A 27,916-nucleotide genomic window follows, 5' to 3' on the forward strand; every position below is an offset into this window, starting at 1 on the left:
ATCACAAAGCAATAACACCGAAATGGATCTCAATACGCATCCAATCAAGCCATGTCCTTCCCAACAAATTCCCCAGCAGTGAGTGCCATGGCGCAAAGCAAGGGACAACCACGACCTGTCGCACTCTTCAGGAGAAGGAGACTCGTGCTCCAACATTTCGCGCTCATGTTTGTGTGAACCTTGCTGCATGTTCTCACGCGGGATGCTTGATGCTCCACCACTGCTCCAAAACGACTATGCCAATATTAAAATAGAAAACAGAAACACAGTTTATAATGTACTCTTTATCCGTTCGGTCGCCGGTCTCCGCAGAAACATTTTGATTTTGTTCTCAATGTGCGCCAAACCAATTTATTGCAAAAAAAGAGCTAAGAGTTGGTAATACTACTCTGAGTTTTCCCTGTATCCTCTTTTGTGTACTTGAGACAGCTTCCTCACCATCGCAGCCGCCGTCGTATGTGTAGTATTTTGCCCTTGTTTTTCCAACGTGACTGATGCACAAAGCGGATTTTCACTAAGAACGACAAACAAGAATCTTGGAAGTGAAAAGTTTCGGAAAGTGATTTTCTTTTGTTCGAGAATGCACGACTTTCTTTATGTCGCATTTCGAGGCCAATGAAAGACAGCAGGAGTAAAAAAAAATAGTATTTGTGATTATCCACGGTAAGGAAAACCGAAAGGGGTTGTGATCCTCCCACACTTCTACCTAACCGATATAACGAAGAAGTGAGAACTGCCAGCTGCCTATTCCATCCGGTATTGGAATTAATCGACAAGGAACTGACCGCCAAGAAAAAAGTGAAAATTTACCTGTCTAACTTTTGGACATGGATGCTGAAATTTGCAATCGCGCACCCAGATCATAGCGACACCACGAACAAACATATCGCACTCACAAAGTCCTTGAAAATGTGAGAGAAAAGCGTTGGCGAGAAGCGAAAGGACTCGATGTATCGGTGCAGAAGAAGGACAGCTCCTGCAAATATGGATTAAAAATTTACCTCGGTTTACATGGAAACAAAAAATGTCATTCTTTGTTGACTAAAAATGTGTAAGAAAAATGTGAATTGAAGAAGCGGCGAGTTGCGTTGGTTTTTAGTTCTCAGTTGTGTAGTTTCGGACAAATTTTGGACTTTCTAACAAAAAGCGGGACCTGTTTGGGTGATTTTGTTTAGTTCAGCAGTTGATCATTTCTGCGAACAAAATTAATGTACTTCGGACAAAATGAAAAATTATGCAAAATTGAAAAATATCGTATGAAATTTGTAAAAAAATAAATATGTACAGTGTATAAATGTCTAGTGTATTATTGTAAACTACATATTATAACAACTTTGGATAAAGGAACAAAATCGTAATCAAGAAAAAAGTTCAGTTTACTCTTGCACAATAAATTTAAAGTGGTAGTGTGGAACCAAGCAAAAACTTCAATTCTTATAAATAAATGCATCAGTACATATATCAACACTGTCGTGAAACAGTGAAGCAGAGCGAGAAATTATCGATTTCATTTTGTATTTCGAGAAGACAAATCAGCTGGCGATAAGTATTTGTGGGACGGTGGACGAAGGTAAGAAAATATTTGCATTTTAATACGCAAGTATTCAACAGAAGACGGCTAGTAACGGTTTGTTCGGAATCCCCCTTTAAAGAGAATTTTGACAGTTGGCTTTTACGCCGTAATCATATGTTTGTTTAGACTTGTATGAAAACAATTCAATAGTAATTCAAAAAGGCTAATGAGACTTTTGTAAACAAACTTATTTCGCTCATTATTCTGCTACCGAGTTGAATTTCATGAAAAATACACATGAATCAACATCTTTATTCTTGGTAGAATCAATTTCAAATGTTTTCTGTGTTGAAATGATAACAAATTAGGAGAAATCAGCAAAAACAAAAGTTTGTTTACAAATCTTATTAGCCCTATTCAAATGTTGATATGGAATTATGTTATTAACGTTTAGTAACCGCGCTATTTTGAAATTTTCGAGAAATCGGAACTGCGAACTATAAAGATAGTAGGTAATAATTTGCGTTTACATATTACATTTCTCTCTCTCTAAAACGAGGAATTAATTTACAAAGTCTATATTTGGCACATTTGTACCCCAGTGCAACGTTCTAGGGTTAATCACGTGTGTGTGTTTTTACAATCCCACTGACCGGCAGTGCTTTTATGGAAGAAACTTATCTACATCTATTTATTGATAAATTGTTTATTATCCATAGATGTACACATGTTTAACCCTGTAAATGAAAGGCGATAGCTCCACTGTTCATCCAACGACCCATTTCAAGAATGCCTGTTCCTACACGTACATTCTTAGACCGTCTTCATATACAATAAGCCCCGCGAGAATACATCCACGTATCAATTGGATATGTGCAATATATTCGCACTTGTAGAATGAAAAATAATATTTTTGATTCTGGCACGTATTTACAATATGGTAAAACATATAATTGAAGAACAACACAAAACGATCTCACCGGCGTGTTGCTCTGAATTCATTAATTGATGTCATTTCTGCGAAGAATACTCCTCCATCCACAATCCACAATCAGTGAAATCGTTGCAGCAACTAGTCAAGTTCAGATGGCGCTGTGGATGCTAAGTGGGTGTATTTTTGGTGGTTTGATCATGGTTACCATCTTCACAGATTTTTCTGTAATGTCACAGATTTTTTTTCATAATTTTTAATCACAGATTCTTTTTCACAGATGACAGATTTTTGGCATTTTGTTGAAAATTTCACAGATTTTCACAGATTTTTGGAAATATTGTGATTTATCACAGATTTTTTGGAAATTTATCACAGATTTTTGCAGATTTTTTCCAGTTTTAGTCATCACAGATGGTAAAAAGATTTTTTTTTGATAGAAACACAGATTTCAATGTGGCATCCCTGGGTTTGATTCGCGCAAAATAATTAGGATGTGACGACAAAATCACTACGTCAAATTACACTATTCTCGCAATATTTTTGCCTACTAACACATAACACAACAGGAGAAACGACCTACTAAGAGATTAGCTTCGATTTCCTGTTAAATATACTATTGAGATTTTCGATTGATGTGCACCGGTATAGTGGAGTGCACTGGTTTTGCACTTTCTAGCAGAAGTGTCAATGGAACATACCCAATTTTCTGCACTTCTGCTAGAAAGTGCAAAAATGGTGCAGTTTCGGTGCACTCCACTACACCGGTGTCAATCAATCGAAAATACATATACGGGACAGCAAAATTTTGAAAAATACCGAACGAACACAAAATCACTTCCAAGCGATTTCGTTCTACTTTTCTTACCTTAGAATGTTGCACTGGGGTACAAATCCAAAAAAAAAAATTCGCAGGTAAAACTGCAAACAAAAGAAATGTATAATATACTTATTATTTTCTTCGTTTTTACTGTGACGGGACATGCGGAAAAAAATAACGCGTGTCAAATTGATCCAGCATGCAAATGTCAGATTGAACCGGCTGTCATCAGAGTGATTAACCCATTATAACCCAGGGGTTTCAAAAAATGAGCCAAATGCAGTGATTTTTCAATTCCACCAAAGAATGTATCAAAGATTATGGAAAAAATAAAATCACCGCTTAAAATGGTTTTGAGAATGAAAATATCTCGTGCAAAAAATTTCGTACGCTTAAATTAAAACGCTTTTAATCCACCTAACAATGTGATGAGACATTTCTTATAACTCTTATCACTCTCTTCGGATATTATATCGTTTGAGAACATTTAGAACTTAATGCTTCGCGATGTTTTTGATAACACATACTACATGGGATAGTGACAGGACTCAGAGAATCGCTCAAATCAGCATAGGACAACATCAGTGCTAGAAATCTCAAACCAAATCAATGGGAAAGCGAAAAATGGCCCATAAAATAGACATTCAAACGAATCATTGCTAATGCTCTGTTAAGAAAATATCTAAATTCCTCAGTCAATGTATTGTGGTGGGAAAACTGAATTTTCCTAAAGGGGTTATATATTGTACTGAGCCAAAAAAATCGATTTTTTTTAATCGATTTGATGTTTATACTTTACTCAAATTTCCAACGCAACTGAGAACTAAAAAATCAACGCTTTTTCTTGAAAAGGGCGATACTAGCAGTGATACCATTCAAAGAAAATCAACAGTGAATATTTCCAGACTTGGTTTTTTTTCCTATTTAAGAACTATGTGTGTCTAGATTGCATAATTAAGTGATCGAGACCCAAAACTTCATAAAGTATTTGAAATTATTAAATTAAAATTTGTTTTTGCTATTGAAATTGACAAAATGATAGTATCGCTCCTTTGGCGATTGTTTACTTTTTTGGTCCCACCTATCAGCATTGAAGTATCGCCCTTACGTTTTTTTACAATAACTACCGTTTTACACCACCGATTTCGTCCGGGTTTTTTTTTTTCAATGGCGATCATTGTTACTATTTACAGCTGGTATCAGCTTGATAATCCTAAAAAAATACGAAAAAACAGTTTCGCCTCTAAACTGCTAGCAAAAAAAGTATCGCCCTGTTTGTTTGCATGGAGCGTGGAAGGCGAAACTTTAAATACAGTTTCGCCCGTTGTATTTTTTGCTGTAGTTTAAGAAAGCAATATCGTAGAACCCAAATTTTTAGGTTAATTTGTTCCGTTTCAAAGCCCTCATTTGCATGTATGAAAAAAGCTTTATGTTTACATTTGTAAGTATCGCCCTTTCCACAAAAAAAGCGTTGAAATGAAATCGCAGCTCCTGATATCACGCTATCTCTGAAGTGCATGCGTGCATAGTTCCAAATTTTACTTCAACATCGACTTTTTCTAAAGGTGACTTCCCAGTAGTATCCTTGATTTGAATTATTATCGCTAATCCTAATGCCGAAGAACAAATAAAAACCTCTCGAAAACGAACCGTTTGGGAAAATCATCATCATTACTGGAATTTTCATTTTCACGAAACTTTTCGATAACCTTCCGTCACTTGCGTTAATGCACTGAGTGCACAGTGCTCTGAAAATCTAGCGAAATCGTCTTAGGGAACCAGTGGGTCTAATTCAGAGCTATCTGCGCGGCGAGTTAAATCTGTGAAGAATACTAAAAATTAATTTCTATTCCATAATTTTCAGTTCAGCAATTAGAGAGATCGTGCTTACCGCAAGCCATGAAAAATAGACTACGTTGTGAAGCGATGGTCACTACTAATTAAAAAATCACGGTTAAATAAAAAATAAAACTATTAAAAAATTTCAAATAGTTTATAATTTTCACAAACTTATTAGGAAAAATTGTTTAATAAGCTTTCGTAATATTGCGTAGGATAAAAGCTGAAAATTTCAGTATTTTTTCTATCTGCCCTTTAGTATACCAATTAATTGGTATACGAATTGGAATAGGTTCGCCAAATTTTGGAAGAAGTCTATAAAATAACCCCTTGAAAACTACCTAAAAATTGTTGTAGTTCGATGTAATAAAAAAATCCTAAAAAATGAAATGTACCTATTAATGTGAAACACGGTGAATAATACATACAATAAAGCCCATTTTTATCAGTCTCTTGGTGTATTTTGGGCTGACAAAATGGGGACATTGACTAAATCGGGCATTTTTTTTTCTTTATAATAAACTAAATCTGTTAAAATACTCTTCTCGTCCCTTGATGTAGTCTGATAACTATTTCTGATTATGATGAACTTTTTATTTTTGCATATTTCCATCTTCATGGTAAGGAAAACATGTTCAAGAAAGGATTTACTCGAATTCAGTCTTGTTCGATTGCTAGAGCCCATCAAACATATGTTCATATTTGGCTGATAAAATCGGGGTTTCAATGTATAATAGATATTCAGCATTCGAAGAAGTTTCTTGTGAACGAGTGTAGAACGAATTTGTTGCTACTTACTTGAAGTCAGCGGCGTAGCCAGAAATTCGGTTTGGTGGGGGTTTGGTGAAAATCGAGCTCACTGTCCCAACGGCATAATTCCCAAACCGTAATTTTTGAAGTTTTAAAATTATGCAGAATTAATTTTTCAGAAAATAGTAACAGAGTTCGTGTCGTTAGCGAATTTGTTGAGACTTTATTGTAGTCATGAATATTAACCTGAGAAAATTCACCATAAATACCGTCAAAAAAATTTTATCAAATGATGCGCTGTTTAACGTTTGTAAAACTCATCCAAGATACTAAACCTCCGAAATTGGCGGTTTCAAAATGATGCTATCTTGACCTTAAATTACTGTTTTTGAACATTTGACCTAAACATATAATTGGTCATACAACTAAAATCAATACAATCAATCAAATACATGTTCAGTACGATTTGCACATACATACAATGGATCGACAGCCACGATCTTGAGATACTATGTGATACTGAAACATCGCTTGAAACCAGCGGCGGATCATGGAGAAAGATCCGAGAGGTCCGGGTCCTGCAACTTGTTAAGAAATTTTAAACTAGTTTTAATTTTAAAGTAGCAACCCCTCACGGCATACTCCCTCCGGGCCGGTATGATTGACGATTTTTAGAGTGATTGCATAACCTTTCTATATGAGAAAGGCAAAAATGTACCAAAGTCCAAAAAAGTCAATTTTTGTCAAACATTATTTTTTTCGAGTTTACATCAAATCTCAATGTTTCATGCATTTTAAAGTCATTTGGCATTAAAAATACAAATTTGATTTTGAAAATTTTTCATTTCAGTTTATATGGGAATTTGCTATGTGATTGCACTCTTCATCTCGTAACTCCGGAACCGGAAGTCCAAGCAATAAAAAATTCAATAGCAGCCGATGGGAAGGTTGTACCTTTCATTTGAGACTAACTTTGTGCAAATGGGTCAGCCATCTCTGAGAAACAGAGGTCACATTTTTCCACATACACACACATACATACACACACAGACATTTTCCGATCTCGACGAACTGAGTCGATTGGCATATGACACTCGGCCTTTCGGTTCGGGATTAGATTGACGAATTTTAGAGTGAATGAGAAAGGCAAAAACATTTTTAGTAAATGTTGAAAGTTATGCATTTTTGGTGAGCAGTTCTAAGTTTCATAGACATTAAATCAATTTCAACTTCGCTTCCTATTAAATAAAGACCATTATTACAGTACATCTCTACAAAAGCGAGCTCAATTTGAAAAGAAATCTGAGGGTTATGATTGATTACAGAAGTGGTTTTAAATCTCGACAATATCATAATTAGCCAATTTAGCTCGAGATACAAAATAATAATATGCATAGTGCATAGACGACGGCTTTTCTATTCTCTTTTGCACCGGTTCAAATGAAATATTGAACCAGCGTGCATTGTAGGGATGTCCATATGCTCGTTAGAGCTCTGTGTGCGAAACGGGAGCACTTTATAAATTTCAAACACGTTTCGTTTCGCAGCTGCACCGTACGTTCGTAGCTGTCGGTCAAATGCTTGTTTTCTTGGCTAGTCTAACCAGGTCTTTCTGCCCTTGGGACACACTAGTTATAAGCGCATATGGATTTGGTTGGTTCAACGATAATAATGAACCATCTGTTTTTGCTTCGCAGAAATCGTTGGTTATTTGCATTTACATATTGAAAACATGTATACTAAAATGTAAAATGGACATAACTTCAAAAAAGATTTTGTTCGACTCGTTTCGCGTTCTATTTTAATAATGTTAAAAGTCTCTTTCTTACGACATTTCACGAGGAATTCTTTTTTCTGGATTCATTGAATTGCATATAAAACATTTAAATTTTTATCCTATTTGGTAGAATTAATAATTGATTTTAAATAGGGTAATGAATGTATCAACCTATCTTTCAACATGATTTATGAGTATTCAATAATGCCTTTAGACATGATTGTGTTGTTTAAATTTAACATGAGAAATCTTTTCAAAGCGAAGCAATTAGTTGCATACACGGAAGTTTTTGTTTGCTTTATTTCTGCGTTGAATTGGTATTCCACAAGATGTTTGTTTGACGATTCACCAATGGGTTTTGACACCAAATTTGTTTTGCTCGACTTCTGCGATCAGAAAAAAACCCGTCCGACGAACATCTTTCGTTGGTCTTATTAGTCCGATATTAGAATCGACGATTTTGAAGGACTTTGTGGTATTGAACAGGCTGACGGTGGAACCACGCGTCGACTCTGGGTTGAAGTCTATTTTGATGACCTTACAATTTCGGGCAAGGATAACGAAGAACACGATAGAACCCTGCACACAAAAAATAATGAAATTTAAACGACATGTAAATCAATACGAATGTAAACATACAAAGATTGAATCAGAACTTTGATAGAAAATTACGTTAAAATCAATGCACTCAATTGGAGCATCAAAAAGCATGCAATTTTACACTTTCATTCGTGTATTATTACATATCATTCATTTTACAGCAATATGCGTATAAAGATACATTGAAGTGCATTGGTTTTCCGTTTAAAGAAACTGTAATTTTCAATCCACTATAATAAAATTCGTTGAAGAAAGCACGACAAGTCGTGTGGATTTGTTGTGGAACTTAATTTTACATTTATATTCATGCTCCAAATATGTACATGAAAATAAACTTAAAATAGCAAAATATTTTTTTCTGTGTACGTTTTGGAAAGAGTAATGAAGTTTAGCATTTGGTTCAACGACAGCAAAATTCAATATCAAAGTTCCGAGATCAGATTAATGGGGCATATTATTTCAAATAGTACTATTCGCCCAAATAATACACACTCAATTCGGCTCGGTAATTTCCCAACAGCAGTGTAGTCAGTAAATTTAGAAACTAAAATCTCAGTAAAGTGAGATTGTTTGCTGATTTTCGGTAAAATATTTTCCGAGTCTCAGCTATTAAACATCACGTTTACTGAGACTCACCATAAAAATTGTTTGCTGAGGTCTCAGCTGTTGAGATTTCGGCAAAATATGCGAAGAAAGCTGAGATTCGGCAGAAAAAATTAAGTGTGTCTTTCAAACGTAATGAGGTATGAGGTTACTAGGACTGTTCAAGTATTTGGCAAAGTTCATACCCAATTTGTCCGGAAAATTTGATGATGCCTGAGATAATACGAAAGGATGCGGTCTAGCAGTGGACCGCAGCTCAGAATGAGGAACTCAGAAACTTGTTGCAAACTTATGTATCCCGTTGTATAACCAAAAATGAAGCAAAGTGGGCACAGATAGAGAATGGGCTTATAGCTATTATATTCGCTTATGAACAAAACGAGGGTCTGCCTCAAAGGGAAGAAGAGCGTATCCGCATAAGAATACGAAGAATCGCAGATTTGACAGATGCAAAACAGATTAAAGATAATCTACATAAGATGTATGTATGTGTGTACAATAATATTATTGGTGGCAAAAGCCTTGAGCACCTCAAAAAGGCTGAAAGCACTAGTTTCTATATTCAAAAATTTATGTTGGAATCAATTTCGTTTTTAATAATCGCTTTATTTGGGGATTAAAGTAGTATTTTTGCAATGTCGATCTTGTCAATCGTAAAACCAAAACTCTCGCTTTACGTATGCTTACACCTTATGTAGTATCATCTTGGGTTTTCACGTCATTTGCAGTTTGACAAGACCAAAATTTGATGTTGAAACGGTTCATCCCTGAGAATGGTCATAAGAAGGGCAATCCCTCGGAATGAAACAATCAGCAAGAGCCTCTGATGCAAGATAGTAAGCCCGAGTATCCTTTTCATAAAGTTACGATGAATATTTTTGAATATGGTGGATTCAATTTTCTTGCTTATTCTGGTCTGCTATGTGCGAAAATGTTGAGGGATAAGTCTGCTAGCCAAGTAGTAAAAACTTTTGATAACATCTTTTGTCGATATGGTTACCCTACTGAAATCAGATGTGACAATATTCCGTTTATCTCCGAGCAGTGTAATAAATATGTAGATTTTAAAATCGAAATTTCAAACCCTTTTCAAAATTTTATTCTGATCCGCCCCTGATGGAAATCTCGTACGCGAAATGGTCGCATTGTCAAACCACCGCAAATGTATGATGAATGGACCCCGTGAATTGTTACTGGTGTTATCCTTTCACATTTATATAGATGCCCGTAGCCTTAAGCTTATTATTAAAAAAAAGAAAACAGCGTGAAATAATATCACCCTATAATGTAGTATATTTACTAGTATTCAACTTTATTTGTGAGGGAATGCCGTAATCATTCATTGTGTAGTCGATATGTGCTTGTAAATTGCCAAACGTAGTGTCTAAATGTCTTTAAAAGGACGTGTCTCAAAAATGTCCAGCGTCTTTTTAAATATTTCCATTTGCGAATGAATCAACTGGCGTTGAAAGGTTAATGTGATTCATTTTTTGTGATAATATAGAACAATGCAACACCGTGAACAGCATTTTTCAATACGCGTTCTTTTATAGATTTTGATATGCGAATATGTACTTACATGAACGAAAATATGCCGTTATACGGAATACAGGGTTCTAAAATAAAATTGGGAAAAACGTTTGAATTTTTATTATATAATTAAAACAAGACAGTATTATTATAATTTATAGATATTTAGCATAATTTTTTTGTTCATTTATTTTTTTTCTTACATTCACTATATTCTTTTCTTATGCAAATCTTTCAAAACCATATTTGAAGTTTTACAATGCAGTTTTACACCATGCCATATTCGAACGAAAAACTGAAGTTTTGTTCGATTTATAAATCTTCATCTGTTTAAGGGATCATCCATAAATGACGTAGCATGATATGGAGGAGGGGGGAGTTTTGTATTTTGTGATGATGTGTGACGACAGGGGGGGGTAGGGGGTCATGTCATGCTACGTAGCTTTTTTAAAGGGGAATTTTTAAAAAATTTACGGGGAAAGGGGGGGGGCAGAGTTACCGTCAAGCTACGTAATTACCAGGGGGTATTTAGAGGTTTGTGACGAAATGCTACGATGGAGGAGGGGGGTGTTTAAAATCACTCAAAAAATGCTACGTCATTTATGGATCATCCCTAACTAGCAATTAAATAATTTAGACACGATACCAATTGCACTATTTTCAAAAAATAATTTTTGGGCCGAATAGAATTTTCAGGTTCAGTATTTTAACGCGCAAATGGTCATAGTAAACTGAGAGAAAATTTGTAGTGCAATGCCGTTAATCTTTACAGCTTGAGAATCGTTTCATTCGGAACTCTTGTGCCGGAGATATGATTATTCAGTCTTTACAAATCAGTACAATGAAAACGAAATGGTTCGAACTAATATAATATTTTTTAAATGCTTGAAAAAGCAAGTGACCATTAAAAAAGTTCATGGATATATAAACCACTTTTGAGACTTGAATATCCTTAAAAAAACAAGGCTTTTTTACCAATAAATGTGTATTAATCACATTGATTATGATTATTACCTTGGGATTTTCAATGCAAATCGTTGTCATTTAATGCTATACAATAATGTGTATGGCAAAAACGTAGTCAGATCAATTATTTGTCCAACGCATAAGCTCTGATTGTAATCCTCGCTAATTTACTTGTAGAATACGGAGCACTCAAACGAAAGGTGTATCCAGAGCAAATATGGACAACTGAAGCCTTCGCTATTAGTTAGAATAAACATCAAACTTGCAGTATACGAGTGTTCGGAAGATCTTTGGGAATTTTTTCCGGAGCTAATTGTTGAATTTTTTTTAGAATTTGATCCGCTATTTTTCATAAAAGTTGAAATACATTGAATATTCGTTTGCTGTAATATCAACACAAAACAGGTATTATTAGTTTTCAAACGACATATTTGAAGATATGCTGCATTCAAAATTCAATAGAAATACGAAGAGTTTAAAAAACGCACGTGGAATGTCTCTTTACAAAATTTTCATCTTCAAGCTTCCTTATTACCCAGCTAACTTAAATATTTTTTTTTTCTGGGATGTCCAAAGTTTTCCTTAATTATAGTGTATCAAACACTCAGTATAGACTTACATTTCATTGGAGTTAACATATTTTTCGATTTTTGGTCATATATCTCCCCATAGTGCAACATTTCGATGGGATACACCTCCAACTTCAGGCGATACCAGGAGTTATACATAAATTATAGTTATAGCCTTGGTTATAGCTTTCTCATAACACAAACTAATTTCCTCGGGACAAAACAATATTTTATTTGGCAAGTAGGCTGTGCCATTAAATTTGTTTCTGCGATTGACTCTACTGTACACTAGTATACAAAATCAGAGCCGTAGCAACCTAAGGGGCAAGAGGGGGCTTTGCCCCCCACGTGTTTTGCGCCGAACGAAATTAAAGAATAATCAAATAAAAATCAAGAGATCCATTTGTATAGTTTATACTGTGGTAATTAGTATCGACCCGAAATTGCATAACGAAGGGCCGAATGAGAACACAAGTTGTTCAAAAAATAGATGCAGTCTTGTCGATGTATGGCTGCTTCAACTGGTGTGGATAGGCACCGTGCACAGCTATCTACTTCCACTCTGCAATCTTTTCCTCTGTAGTCTGCAAATTACATTTAAGATTGTAGTTCGCTTGCGCTGTAATTGCGGTCCGTAGCACAAATTGTTTGATATACTCCATGTCGGCTGGTATTTTCTACAAAGTTTTCTTGTAGCTGTAGCACCTGCGCTACACATATAGCCTGGATGTTTTTCTTGTCCTCCTTAATTCCGTGACAATGTGAATTTTTCCAGCGCCGACTGAGGATGGCGCATTGCCGCTGGTTATAACGCCTTCCTCAATTTTCTCTCGAGATTTTCCAGAGCTGAACTGACCAACTCTATTTGATGATGCCGAAACTGTAGGTTAACACGGGGACAGCCAACGTGTTGATTTCTCTGACTTTACTTCACGCGTTCAAGAAAGACTTCAAGATACAGTTCACTTGGTTCAAGAACGTTATTTCGGAGCTTTAGTTTGATGTCGGTGTGGCGAGTTCCGGGGAGCTGCAGGAATCCGATATACTGATATGATTCGCCGCGAATAGTGTCCCGAATCATCTCACCTTCGTCGCAGTCTCCAGTCCCGACCAATCGCCCTGATGGAGGTTGAGAATTGTGGTACCACGGGTTATAAAATCTGGCGATAAACGGGGTTCGTGTAACACCCAATTTCTAAGATACTGCGTATCCTCGCGTTCATCTGACAGCTGACAGATGACATCTCGTCGATTTCTTCGCCTGTTCATTTCTCCTAGCGCCTAAGCCATTGTTGCCCTTCGCGATATTGCACGGGGACCTCCCAAATACTGGTTCAAAAGCTATAACATCGCTGATATCCGGTAGATCTTCGCTGAAATTGGGCTTCTTGTGGCTGATTTGGTCATAGAAGTTTAACGCCTTAATCATTTGGATAAGATACTGTATTAGTGTGTCGTGTTTTTTCGTCAGCTGGCAAGCTCCCAGCATGCGAAGCTCAGTAGATACAATGATAGCGGCTGAGTTGTGTGAGATCCGACTCTCGAATCTCCGCTACACTGGAGGTATTTGCTTTTTCCGGTCATGTTGAGACGGGTCGCCTCTAGGTGTAAGTCGGTATCGTAAACATCTTACGGTTGCCACTGCAACACAGAATACTTCCAGGTTTTGCACAAATTCCAGGTGAATTGGGAGCACGTTACCATTCATGACCTGAAGTTCACAGGTCAACTTAAAAGAATACTGCAGCTTTGGGTTCCTGGGGCACGACATTGAATCCGTTTCGCGACATTGCGCAACCGCTTCATCCACATTAAATACCAAATCATGTAGCAACTGCCGACCAAGGGGTGGGTCTCTTTTTTCCTGTTTCTTAACGACTAAGAGTGAATCATTTTTTTGTTTTTATCTTGTAATGAGCGAGACGATGAAGGAAGAAAGTTTAGAACAGCGTGGAAACGGTCATATGAGCAAGCTTAGAGTTTATTGACGACGTAACCTAGTGCTCTACCGCAGGAGTCCGTATCGTCTTGAGTACTGTGGCTCTAAATATTAAAAATACCTTTTTTTCTCCAGTCCCTTGCTTTAAATATACGTTAAGTTTAATAAAAAAGCCTCCTCACGCAAAACAGGATTGTTACGGCTCTGTACAAAATTAAAAAAACCAGCTACGTGCCAAATTCACAGTTCGAAAGAAAAGAAAAGTCATATGAATACCTTTTAAACTGGGCATTAATAGGAAAATTTTCTCGCGAGATATTGCCCAATAACGAAAAAATTGTTTTTGCGATGAAATCTTTTTTGAAAAAAAAAAAGAAAAAAAAGTTTTCGTGCTCAGCGAGCTAAACAGAACCTAGAAAATACTTTCTTTCATAACCTTTTTTGGAAACTAGCGTTATGCGGTATTTTGATTCTTTACATCCTTATTATAACATGGATAATAATGCAACTGGTAATTCTTGCACCATTACCAGTATAACCAAAATCTTGCAAAAGAAGGCTAATTATCACTAGAATTTCTGGATCAAAAAAATATAGTTTCTCTCCATGATGCCATGTCTATAATATGAGTATGAATTATATGAGAAATATAGTATCTTACTATTAGGTGGCTTTTTGGTGATCTGTGTATTCCTATACCATCCAATATCTACCCGCGGCCGAATCCAACGCTTAATCCAAGTGGTAAATACATCAACTTTGGAAAAAACATTTCACTTCAAAGTGAACTTACGTTTTTTTTCTTGTCTTTGAAGTGAGGTTCAATAATAATTTTTGAGAAATAGTTCATTTATTATTGAGTAATGCCACAAAATAATTTCGGAATCGAATTCCATGTTTGTTTTGTTTTCATACAACGATTTTCAAAATCGGTTTAGTTTCGCTTCTAAAATACTAGTAAAGCAATACTCTTTTTGTGACGGTCTCATTAAAGGGGGAATAAACACATAAATTGTTTAATATCTCCGCCGTTCGTAAACGGATTTGGACAATCTATAACTTGATACAAATGTTTTTTCATGAGTCTCCTAAATATTTGCATGACTGTTATCCTTTCACATTTATATAGATGCCCGTAGCCTTAAGCTTATTATTAAAAAAAAGAAAACAGCGTGAAATAATATCACCCTATAATGTAGTATATTTACTAGTATTCAACTTTATTTGTGAGGGAATGCCGTAATCATTCATTGTGTAGTCGATATGTGCTTGTAAATTGCCAAACGTAGTGTCTAAATGTCTTTAAAAGGACGTGTCTCAAAAATGTCCAGCGTCTTTTTAAATATTTCCATTTGCGAATGAATCAACTGGCGTTGAAAGGTTAATGTGATTCATTTTTTTGTGATAATATAGAACAATGCAACACCGTGAACAGCATTTTTCAATACGCGTTCTTTTATAGATTTTGATATGCGAATATGTACTTACATGAACGAAAATATGCCGTTATACGGAATACAGGGTTCTGAAATAAAATTGGGAAAAACGTATGAATTTTTATTATATAATTAAAACAAGACAGTATTATTATAATTTATAGATATTTAGCATAATTTTTTTGTTCATTTATTTTTTTTCTTACATTCACTATATTCTTTTCTTATGCAAATCTTTCAAAACCATATTTGAAGTTTTACAATGCAGTTTTACACCATGCCATATTCGAACGAAAAACTGAAGTTTTGTTCGATTTATAAATCTTCATCTGTTTAAGGGATCATCCATAAATGACGTAGCATGATATGGAGGAGGGGGGAGTTTTGTATTTTGTGATGATGTGTGACGACAGGGGGGGGGGTAGGGGGTCATGTCATGCTACGTAGCTTTTTTAAAGGGGAATTTTTAAAAAATTTACGGGGAAAGGGGGGGGGCAGAGTTACCGTCAAGCTACGTAATTACCAGGGGGTATTTAGAGGTTTGTGACGAAATGCTACGATGGAGGAGGGGGGTGTTTAAAATCACTCAAAAAATGCTACGTCATTTATGGATCATCCCTAACTAGCAATTAAATAATTTAGACACGATACCAATTGCACTATTTTCAAAAAATAATTTTTGGGCCGAATAGAATTTTCAGGTTCAGTATTTTAACGCGCAAATGGTCATAGTAAACTGAGAGAAAATTTGTAGTGCAATGCCGTTAATCTTTACAGCTTGAGAATCGTTTCATTCGGAACTCTTGTGCCGGAGATATGATTATTCAGTCTTTACAAATCAGTACAATGAAAACGAAATGGTTCGAACTAATATAATATTTTTTAAATGCTTGAAAAAGCAAGTGACCATTAAAAAAGTTCATGGATATATAAACCACTTTTGAGACTTGAATATCCTTAAAAAAACAAGGCTTTTTTTACCAATAAATGTGTATTAATCACATTGATTATGATTATTACCTTGGGATTTTCAATGCAAATCGTTGTCATTTAATGCTATACAATAATGTGTATGGCAAAAACGTAGTCAGATCAATTATTTGTCCAACGCATAAGCTCTGATTGTAATCCTCGCTAATTTACTTGTAGAATACGGAGCACTCAAACGAAAGGTGTATCCAGAGCAAATATGGACAACTGAAGCCTTCGCTATTAGTTAGAATAAACATCAAACTTGCAGTATACGAGTGTTCGGAAGATCTTTGGGAATTTTTTCCGGAGCTAATTGTTGAATTTTTTTTAGAATTTGATCCGCTATTTTTCATAAAAGTTGAAATACATTGAACATTCGTTTGCTGTAATATCAACACAAAACAGGTATTATTAGTTTTCAAACGACATATTTGAAGATATGCTGCATTCAAAATTCAATAGAAATACGAAGAGTTTAAAAAACGCACGTGGAATGTCTCTTTACAAAATTTTCATCTTCAAGCTTCCTTATTACCCAGCTAACTTAAATATTTTTTTTTCTGGGATGTCCAAAGTTTTCCTTAATTATAGTGTATCAAACACTCAGTATAGACTTACATTTCATTGGAGTTAACATATTTTTCGATTTTTGGTCATATATCTCCCCATAGTGCAACATTTCGATGGGATACACCTCCAACTTCAGGCGATACCAGGAGTTATACATAAATTATAGTTATAGCCTTGGTTATAGCTTTCTCATAACACAAACTAATTTCCTCGGGACAAAACAATATTTTATTTGGCAAGTAGGCTGTGCCATTAAATTTGTTTCTGCGATTGACTCTACTGTACACTAGTATACAAAATCAGAGCCGTAGCAACCTAAGGGGCAAGAGGGGGCTTTGCCCCCACGTGTTTTGCGCCGAACGAAATTAAAGAATAATCAAATAAAAATCAAGAGATCCATTTGTATAGTTTATACTGTGGTAATTAGTATCGACCCGAAATTGCATAACGAAGGGCCGAATGAGAACACAAGTTGTTCAAAAAATAGATGCAGTCTTGTCGATGTATGGCTGCTTCAACTGGTGTGGATAGGCACCGTGCACAGCTATCTACTTCCACTCTGCAATCTTTTCCTCTGTAGTCTGCAAATTACATTTAAGATTGTAGTTCGCTTGCGCTGTAATTGCGGTCCGTAGCACAAATTGTTTGATATACTCCATGTCGGCTGGTATTTTCTACAAAGTTTTCTTGTAGCTGTAGCACCTGCGCTACACATATAGCCTGGATGTTTTTCTTGTCCTCCTTAATTCCGTGACAATGTGAATTTTTCCAGCGCCGACTGAGGATGGCGCATTGCCGCTGGTTATAACGCCTTCCTCAATTTTCTCTCGAGATTTTCCAGAGCTGAACTGACCAACTCTATTTGATGATGCCGAAACTGTAGGTTAACACGGGGACAGCCAACGTGTTGATTTCTCTGACTTTACTTCACGCGTTCAAGAAAGACTTCAAGATACAGTTCACTTGGTTCAAGAACGTTATTTCGGAGCTTTAGTTTGATGTCGGTGTGGCGAGTTCCGGGGAGCTGCAGGAATCCGATATACTGATATGATTCGCCGCGAATAGTGTCCCGAATCATCTCACCTTCGTCGCAGTCTCCAGTCCCGACCAATCGCCCTGATGGAGGTTGAGAATTGTGGTACCACGGGTTATAAAATCTGGCGATAAACGGGGTTCGTGTAACACCCAATTTCTAAGATACTGCGTATCCTCGCGTTCATCTGACAGCTGACAGATGACATCTCGTCGATTTCTTCGCCTGTTCATTTCTCCTAGCGCCTAAGCCATTGTTGCCCTTCGCGATATTGCACGGGGACCTCCCAAATACTGGTTCAAAAGCTATAACATCGCTGATATCCGGTAGATCTTCGCTGAAATTGGGCTTCTTGTGGCTGATTTGGTCATAGAAGTTTAACGCCTTAATCATTTGGATAAGATACTGTATTAGTGTGTCGTGTTTTTTCGTCAGCTGGCAAGCTCCCAGCATGCGAAGCTCAGTAGATACAATGATAGCGGCTGAGTTGTGTGAGATCCGACTCTCGAATCTCCGCTACACTGGAGGTATTTGCTTTTTCCGGTCATGTTGAGACGGGTCGCCTCTAGGTGTAAGTCGGTATCGTAAACATCTTACGGTTGCCACTGCAACACAGAATACTTCCAGGTTTTGCACAAATTCCAGGTGAATTGGGAGCACGTTACCATTCATGACCTGAAGTTCACAGGTCAACTTAAAAGAATACTGCAGCTTTGGGTTCCTGGGGCACGACATTGAATCCGTTTCGCGACATTGCGCAACCGCTTCATCCACATTAAATACCAAATCATGTAGCAACTGCCGACCAAGGGGTGGGTCTCTTTTTTCCTGTTTCTTAACGACTAAGAGTGAATCATTTTTTTGTTTTTATCTTGTAATGAGCGAGACGATGAAGGAAGAAAGTTTAGAACAGCGTGGAAACGGTCATATGAGCAAGCTTAGAGTTTATTGACGACGTAACCTAGTGCTCTACCGCAGGAGTCCGTATCGTCTTGAGTACTGTGGCTCTAAATATTAAAAATACCTTTTTTTCTCCAGTCCCTTGCTTTAAATATACGTTAAGTTTAATAAAAAAGCCTCCTCACGCAAAACAGGATTGTTACGGCTCTGTACAAAATTAAAAAAACCAGCTACGTGCCAAATTCACAGTTCGAAAGAAAAGAAAAGTCATATGAATACCTTTTAAACTGGGCATTAATAGGAAAATTTTCTCGCGAGATATTGCCCAATAACGAAAAAATTGTTTTTGCGATGAAATCTTTTTTGAAAAAAAAAAAGAAAAAAAAGTTTTCGTGCTCAGCGAGCTAAACAGAACCTAGAAAATACTTTCTTTCATAACCTTTTTTGGAAACTAGCGTTATGCGGTATTTTGATTCTTTACATCCTTATTATAACATGGATAATAATGCAACTGGTAATTCTTGCACCATTACCAGTATAACCAAAATCTTGCAAAAGAAGGCTAATTATCACTAGAATTTCTGGATCAAAAAAATATAGTTTCTCTCCATGATGCCATGTCTATAATATGAGTATGAATTATATGAGAAATATAGTATCTTACTATTAGGTGGCTTTTTGGTGATCTGTGTATTCCTATACCATCCAATATCTACCCGCGGCCGAATCCAACGCTTAATCCAAGTGGTAAATACATCAACTTTGGAAAAAACATTTCACTTCAAAGTGAACTTACGTTTTTTTCTTGTCTTTGAAGTGAGGTTCAATAATAATTTTTGAGAAATAGTTCATTTATTATTGAGTAATGCCACAAAATAATTTCGGAATCGAATTCCATGTTTGTTTTGTTTTCATACAACGATTTTCAAAATCGGTTTAGTTTCGCTTCTAAAATACTAGTAAAGCAATACTCTTTTTGTGACGGTCTCATTAAAGGGGGAATAAACACATAAATTGTTTAATATCTCCGCCGTTCGTAAACGGATTTGGACAATCTATAACTTGATACAAATGTTTTTTCATGAGTCTCCTAAATATTTGCATGACTGAATTGCGTTGTTTGAAAGCTGTACGCTTAAAGCATGTCGTGTTTTGACAAAATCACCAATATTTCAGAAAGTAAACAATATATCCAAAAACAAAAGTAATAGCATCAAATTAAGCGTTAGTGACGTCAGGCTTTTTGCTTGAAACTGGTTTCGTTAAGATCGATTCAGCCATTGCTGAGATAATTGCATGACATTAGTGTACATACATACAGACATACACATACAGACATTGTCCCAATTTGTCGAGTTGAGTCGATTGATATATGAGATTGGCCCTTCGGGTTTCGGAAACAGTTTTCCAAGTTTGAGCAAAACCTATACAATTCTTTTAGAAGGAATTTAAAAAATCCACCGTATTTTTCCGATTTCGTATTGAAACACACCAGGCATTGCATTTATCGCTCATATGAGTAAATGCGTCCGGATAATTTGCTACTGCGACAAAAAAAAACTCACATTTTCACACGAAAAGTTTTTGGCACTCACACAAATTCTCCGGATAAATACAACGTTTTATTTTTCCAGATAAATAAAACCGCCGGAGAATGAGCGTATGAGTTTATCACGGTATACTCTTTGCGCTCGCAGCCTTGCTGTCGCTATTGCAAAACACGAAAAAATAAGCCTATTGTACTTCTTTGCCGCTTTTCTTTGAAACTATGTGTATATTTTGATGCTTTTATTGATTTCCACGAAATTAAAATATTATCACCTTCTCCGGTGAGAAGGAAAGAATCAAATAAATATGAAATTCTATTGAAGAATTAGCTTTCGCTGCTCAAAAGGGCTAAAGCCGATAACTGGCTTTTGGGAATGCTGCTGTCTCGTGCATCATGTCACAAAGAGTGCATCTGAAGCACTAAATTTTTTTTATAGAAATTAAATAACAACAGAAACTTACTCCTCTGGAGCCTTGTTATTTTTGTAGAATCTATCTTGCAAGTGATACGAAAAGCAGTATATATCTTTTAGGTAGATTAATCCATACATATTTTATTTCAGAACTATCCACGTAATTTTAATTATTTACATATTTCATCAAACACATGAATTGAATATCGAAAAAAGTAAAACATCACTTTAGGGTGGATTGATTCGAATAAGTTTTCTCTCTGAACCCTCCAATACACTTTTTACTAATTTATAAGTGTTTTGTTGAGCGAAAACCTTCAAACAATTTTGATCAGATTTGATGTATTCAATGCTCCACTGTAAGTCGGTTCGATGTGAAACGTGCACCTGATTGTTCGATAAAACGCATCGTGTATATGCCGTTCGACAAAGATGATCAAGCCACTCAATTCTTTATCTATTTTTTTTTGAGTGGGGGCGATCCACCCCATGATTAGAAAGTGAGAAAATTCGCGCTCTCCCAACACTCATCATTGAGTGCATCAGTGAGCATCGTCAACACAGGCACACAAAGGTAGTGCTCTCTGATAGAGAGCCGGATGTTGATTATTAATGGCGTGTTTCTTTGTTTTTACGTTTCACCTTACGTCCTATGATTTTTTCTACTCATTGCAAAATTTTTAAATTCGCTGTAACTGCACACTGTACAGGAGAGCAGGAAATCATACTTTTACCGTATTATCATAAATTAACGCTGATTGAGAAAATTGCTACTCTTGTATGCATGAATCAAAAGAAACTTCAATTATCAACGTCACGACTTGTCGCGTCAATTCCGATTCGGTTAACCTGTTTTATTTTTTGTGCGTGCACGGTTAAATAAAACAACCTGCAGAAAAGTTCTTTTAACTTACTTTTGAGTTGTGCGTCGCTTTCGCACTTATTAGTGTTGTCAAAAACAAAACGAGAGGTTCGACTCAGTCGAGATCTTCCGTGGGGGAAGTTACTTTTGAGTTGTTTGGGGTGAACTCAAAATTAGGTAAATTCAACTTAAATTTGAGTATAAAAAACCTATCAATGAGTTGTAATTTTTGCCGTGGTTAAATGGAAACTACCTTCAACACGGTTTACCTAATTTTAAGTTCCCCCACGATACCACGAGATTGAGTCAAAGGAACTCAATTTTAGGTAGTTTTTTGTTTCCGTGTGCGTTTTGTGGCTAAAGAGAATGAGAGGAATGAGGGTGACTGTTTTATTCTGCTTGGTGTGGGTTGACTGTGTCTGATGTTAAGACGTAGAATGCCCAAGTGCACAAACACGGCATGAGATGCGTCGACTTGTTCTGAGCATCATCTGGGACCCTACCTCAACATATTTCGCGTTTCCGTGTGGATCGTCAAAGAAAGATTGGAAATCGTTAAATTTGGCACTGTTTGTCAATCGTAAATCGTAGGCAATCCATTGAGCGGTAATATTGCTTATAATGATGGTGTAAGGCGACTCGGAAAAAATGCTCTAAAATTCGTAAATCACTTATCGTGAATTATGAAACGATCACGTTTTTAGGTTACGCAAAATTCCGTGTTCAATTTTGTGTTCATATGTTCGTAATGCCCACATGACGCTCTTAATTGTGAAAAATTTAATATTCTTTTTTTTCTATAACTTTAGACATGGATTCAGCTATCGCAGTTATGTCTGTGAACTAGTTCACAATTTTATGAACATTATTCATTTGTTTTCCTTTTTTTTATTAACGACTGAGAGTGAGTCAATTTTTCCTTTTTGGGATGATCCATAAATGACGTAGCATTTTTTGAGTGATTTGTAACACCCCCCTCCCCCATCGTAGCATTTCGTCACAAACCTCTAAATACCCCCTGGTAATTACGTAGCTTGACGGTAACTCTGCCCCCCCCTTTTCCACGTAATTTTTTTAAAAATTCTATTCTATTCCCCTTTAAAAAAGCTACGTAGCATGACATGACCCCCTACCCCCCCTGTCGTCACACATCATCACAAAATACAAAACTCCCCCCTCCCCCATATAATGCTACGTCATTTATGGATGATCCCTTTGCCTTTCTCATATAGGGGAATATGGGGAAACTTGATCCTTCAAAAATCAATAAAACGTAATGTACAGTAGTATACACGGTAAATCTAGACTACCTCTTTTATGACTATGTTTCACACATTTTTGAGAATATCATTTATACGTCAAAAAGTGATTAGATTTTAGTTATGAACGAAGAGTATGTTTTATGCATTTTCGAGAATGTCAACAACGAAGAAAAATGCGTAAAAGTATATCCCACAGAGAAAAGAAATTTTACACTTCGACGTGAGGCCATTTTCAAATAAGTGTTCGTGTTGCAAACAACATTTCTCTTTTACTTCCGCGATTATTTGTCGAAGGAAGAGAAATATGGACAAAAATCTAAACCTCATTATAAATCATATATTAGAGCTATGGTACGTATGCTTCCTTCTGGTAAATTTCTTTAAAATATCAAGTTTCTTAACTTTTTATATTCAACAGACATACGAACGCATGAATCCCAATTATGATCAAGTTTAGTGTTACAAAGTTAGAAATAACAGCTCCCGACTCTTAGCCTACATAATGCGTGAGTCGATTTCGGCGCATAGCCCCTAAAAACTGACTGTATTTAAATAAATTAGATAAATCAATGTTTATGTATTTTTTTACTTCTCTAAAAGAAATTGAAGAACAAAAATTTTATTTACGCATTACTGACTTCTTCTAAGAATTAACAAATAGGTATTTTCTACTTCTTCAAGAAAGTAAAAACTATACATTTAGCTTTGCAGACATGAGTACAAATTACCCATTTTATACTTTGTTGAAAGAGTCAAAACTATGCATTTTTTACTTTGTTGTGTTGAGTAGAAAGTATGCAGATTCTGACGTACATTCTGTTTACACAAGAGAGAGTAAAAACAATATTTTCATTTCATGGGTAGTCCCACTTTCCCTCCAAAATGCGTACTTCATAGTTATAATAAAGTTTGCTGTGATTACCGTGTAATGCGTATTCATGATTTTTTGCAGAGTTTTTGGTTTTCTTTTTTAAAAGTTATAAAAGTTTTTCTGAGATCGTTTTTTTTTGGTTAAGTTTCCCCACTGCGGGGAGACGACCAAGGCCTGGGGAGACTTGCCCAAGCGAATTTTGAAAGATCCGAGCAAAAAATAATGGCACTAAACTTGCTGTAGCCATTTTTTTTCATATTGTCGATATCCTTACTGCCCGTAAACGCATAAGAGTCCTATGTGGATTTTTGTCGAAAATGAGTTATCCGTTGGATTGTATTCTGTATCACCACTGAATCACACTGCACAAATAAGATTACCGGGTTTGTTCAGAAAATATAAAAAAAAATACCAAAACATGGTTGTCCCATCCATTTGGCTCAATGGATGGGACAATCTTGAACAGCGTTTTTCTCGGCTTGCTGTTTTTCAACATGGAACTCTTATGCTGTTATGGGCAGCTTAGGTACCAGTAAAAAATATAAAAGGCTTGCATTTTATAAATCTGGATTTTTTAAATCCATTTCCTTTTAGTGATTAACTGTACCACTTACATTGCATGTTCACACGGCATGAAATCAGTGATATAACTGCTAATGTTATTTACTAGTGCTATAAAGATATAGACTGGTGCTCGGATTTTTTGTGTGATGTGTTTAAAATTAACAGTAGGTGCTATAGAAGAGTAAATAACAGAAATTTGTATCTTTCTTCAGCTTATTGCCACTTGGTCAAGTCTCCCCATACATCTTGGTCAAGTCTCCCCAGCATTAGTTCTTGCATTCAATGTTGTGCAATTTTTAGTAACAGCTATTCCAATATCCTAGTTTATGTAAAATCATGGAAAATTATGGAATTACATGATATATTAGTTTTAAAAAATCATTACTCGAGTAACTATGTCCATACAAAGTTTGATAACAAAATACATCATTTAACGCGAATTTATTAATTACGCAATATTTTCTATGAGGAAAGGATTTTTCATTCCAAACTTTCAAAATTACCAAAAACAAGTACAAAAATATTTTTTAAAAATTTTAAAAACCAAATAGAACACGTTATTGCCAATTGTAGAATTTCGCGCTTGGTCGAGCCTCCCCATGTTCCCCCAAAGAAAGGCTATACAATCACTTCAAAACTCGACTTTCCAACCATTCGATTCAGTTCGTCGAGATCGTAAAATGTCTGTGTACGTATGTATAATATCACTCGATTTTCTCAGAGATGGCTGAACCGATTTGCACAAACTTTGTTTTGAATGAACGGTATAATGCTCCCATACGACACTATTGAATTTTTAGTTGATCGGACTCCGGTTCCAGAGTTACGGGTTGAAGAGTGCGGTCACACAGCAAATTCCCATATAAACTGGTAACTAGACAGGTTAAATTTTTGACTATTAGCTCCACCAGGCTCTACTGATTTCTCTTATGGCCCTTAGTAATTGTGCAAATTTTGGTAGTTTATATGGAAATTAGTATGGAAAATCGGTTAACATTGAAAATAAATTCTTAAAAAAAATCTCCTCATCAATCAATAAATGAGAACACTATATATAGAACACTTTCGTGGAACATTGTAAATTTGTGAAAAATCGCTGAGAAAAGTTATTAGCTGAAGAAGCAGCATGACTTCAAAACAAGTGGATTTCATTATTAATCATAGCTCCAAAAACCCTACGCAAGTCCAAAAAAAATTTACGCCGGCCGGGATTTCGTTGATGAATTTCTGAGGGATTGCATAACCTTTCTATATTAGAAAGGCAAAAATGTGCCAAAATCCACAAAAGTCAATCTTTGTCAAATTTTTTACGAGACTACATCAAATATCGATAATTTTAATTCTGCATCCATTTTAAAACGTTTTGCACCATTTTGATATCATAGTGGTACCAGTTTATATGGGAAATTTCTGTGTGGTCGCACTCTCAAACTCTGGAACTCCGGACATACGCACACACATACAGACTTTTTCCGATTTCGACGAACTAAGTCGAATGGGACATGATTCTCGGTCCTCCGGGCCGGGATTACGTTGCAGAATTTCAGAGCGATTGCATAACCTTTCTATATAAGAAAAACAAAAATATTGAAAAAAATCGTTCTTCTTTGAGTAATTTACAGTCAAATAAAAAAATCCCAACTTTTGCAGAATATGGCAATTATTTTTTAATTAATTACTGAATAGAGATCTAATTGTAATAGTGACCAAAAAATGATGTAGGAATAATCGATAGGTATTGCAATTGTCGTTCAAATGATATTAAAATCATTAAAAACGGTAGAGTACAATTGGATATGTTTATGATGAAGTGAAGGGCCACCTTTTTAAAATACGAGAACGTTTTTTCGCAATATCTCAAAATCTGTTTCATATAGAATTTTTTCGACCGCATTTTCGTTTTCAGTGGGCCATTTTACTAGAGAAATGATAAAAATATTGTGGGGATACAAATCACTGTAAACTAGTGTAATCTTTATTCGGGATGATAATTGCGATCAAATTTCCGTGGATATAATATCGAAACAAAATAGAATGAGTGTTCCGGGAAACAATCTCGCAAATTTGTATACAATCTTTGAAATGAAATCTTTACCGTAAAGAATGATGACGAGGCACTTTGGGTCGTATACTGGCTGGGGGTGAAGGAAACGCGAAGTGCATGCAAAGGAATTTATTGTTCGGCGCATTTTTATGGGATTCTTGGCTTCACTTGTCGACGTTGTTGGTTTGTTGTTCTCTCTCGTAATTACACATTGGTTTAGACGAACGTTAGGGGATGTTGGGGTATAGACATGGTAAGCCGAATCAGTGCCAAATTATTGCATACACACTACAAAGACATTCTTACGGTGTTACAGCAATAGACATTGCTTTTAAGCAAGTGACTTCAAATAACGGGACCAATATGAAGGACCGTTGAAATGGTAAGCAGAATTACTTTTGATTCGTTGATAGCGTTTCGTGTTAATTTTATTACTTATTACGAGTATATTACCTCGCCCTTCCTTATATTTGAGACGTCCTGCGTGAGTGTTTTCGATTCTGAGTTGCTGTTAATCAACTTCAAAATTATTTTCGCATCAGTCATCGTTGTCATTATAAACGGGAAAGAGCTACAGGAACGAACACAGGCGTACGTGAATGTACATGTTTGAACATAAAACACAAAACCGGCAAGTAAAGTGTTTCCGTTTAGTTGCGAAAGCCGAAATTTCCAGTGATTGATTTGATCGTATAGATGTAAGAATGAGTATACATGGCTGAATAGTTATACTTATGTCCAGAGATGATGATTATAAGGGCCCCTTACACGAGACGCTATTAATGTCATTACTGAGTAGTAATGTCACTTTAAATGATCGTGTAAGGCGAATAATGACGAAATTCCCATACATAGTAATGACACTTTTATTGCGCGTGTAAGCACGGATACGAAAAACTACCAAAAGTTGAGCTCTTTTGACTCAATCTCGGGGTATCGTGGAATAAGGAAAAATTTGGTAAACCGTGTTGAAGGCAGATTCCCTTTAACCACGGCAAAAACCACAACTCATTGACAGGTTTTTTATACTCAACCTTGAGTAAAATATGCCTAAATTTAAGTTGAATGTACCTAATTTTGAATATACCTCAAACAAGTCAAAAGTACCTTATTCCATGGAAGGCCTCGACTGAGTCGAATCTCTCTCTTTGTCTTTGACAACACCAATAAGCGACGCAAAACTCAAAACTACCTAAATTTAAGTTATATGTTACTATGTTTTAGTTGCCGCAAGGTTCTACTGTATCGATTTTGTTGGCTATTTTCGGCAAATTTGAGACTAAGAGAAACGAAAGCAATGGAAATGAAAGACGGATAGGTTTTCTAGAGCGAATCAGTTATAAACGAAAAACTAGAACTAGGCAGGCTCATATGGACATGATCGAAAGGAAATGTGAAGAATTCTTTGCCTTCTGCTAAGTAGGAGTTGGGCGTTGCACCCATATTAGCATATAAGTTACAATGGTCCACAAACTCAAAAAAACACTTCCACTTTCAAGATATAGTTGATTCTTAATATGTTAGACACGATTCACCAGTCGAGCTCGTGAAACTGTTCATGATATAGTTCATAAAATAATAAATCTTTCACATAATCTTAATAT

The 27,916-nt window shown here is 35.9% G+C and overlaps 1 protein-coding gene across 4 annotated transcripts in view; it reads left to right on the forward strand.

Annotated features, from left to right (window-relative positions):
• Nucleotides 1-296: 296 nt before the first annotated feature.
• The window catches only part of LOC131694164 (endothelial zinc finger protein induced by tumor necrosis factor alpha), a 146,980-nt gene continuing 119,360 nt past the window's right edge, over nucleotides 297-27,916 (forward strand). For all 4 annotated transcript variants that reach the window (XM_058982639.1, XM_058982640.1, XM_058982641.1 and 1 more), the window contains exon 1: nucleotides 297-1,570. The gene's annotated coding sequence lies outside the window, so the exon portion shown is untranslated. The remainder of the gene's footprint in view (nucleotides 1,571-27,916) is intronic.

The sequence above is a fragment of the Topomyia yanbarensis genome, chromosome 3 (assembly GCF_030247195.1).
Source record: "Topomyia yanbarensis strain Yona2022 chromosome 3, ASM3024719v1, whole genome shotgun sequence".
Lineage (NCBI taxonomy): Eukaryota > Metazoa > Arthropoda > Insecta > Diptera > Culicidae > Topomyia > Topomyia yanbarensis.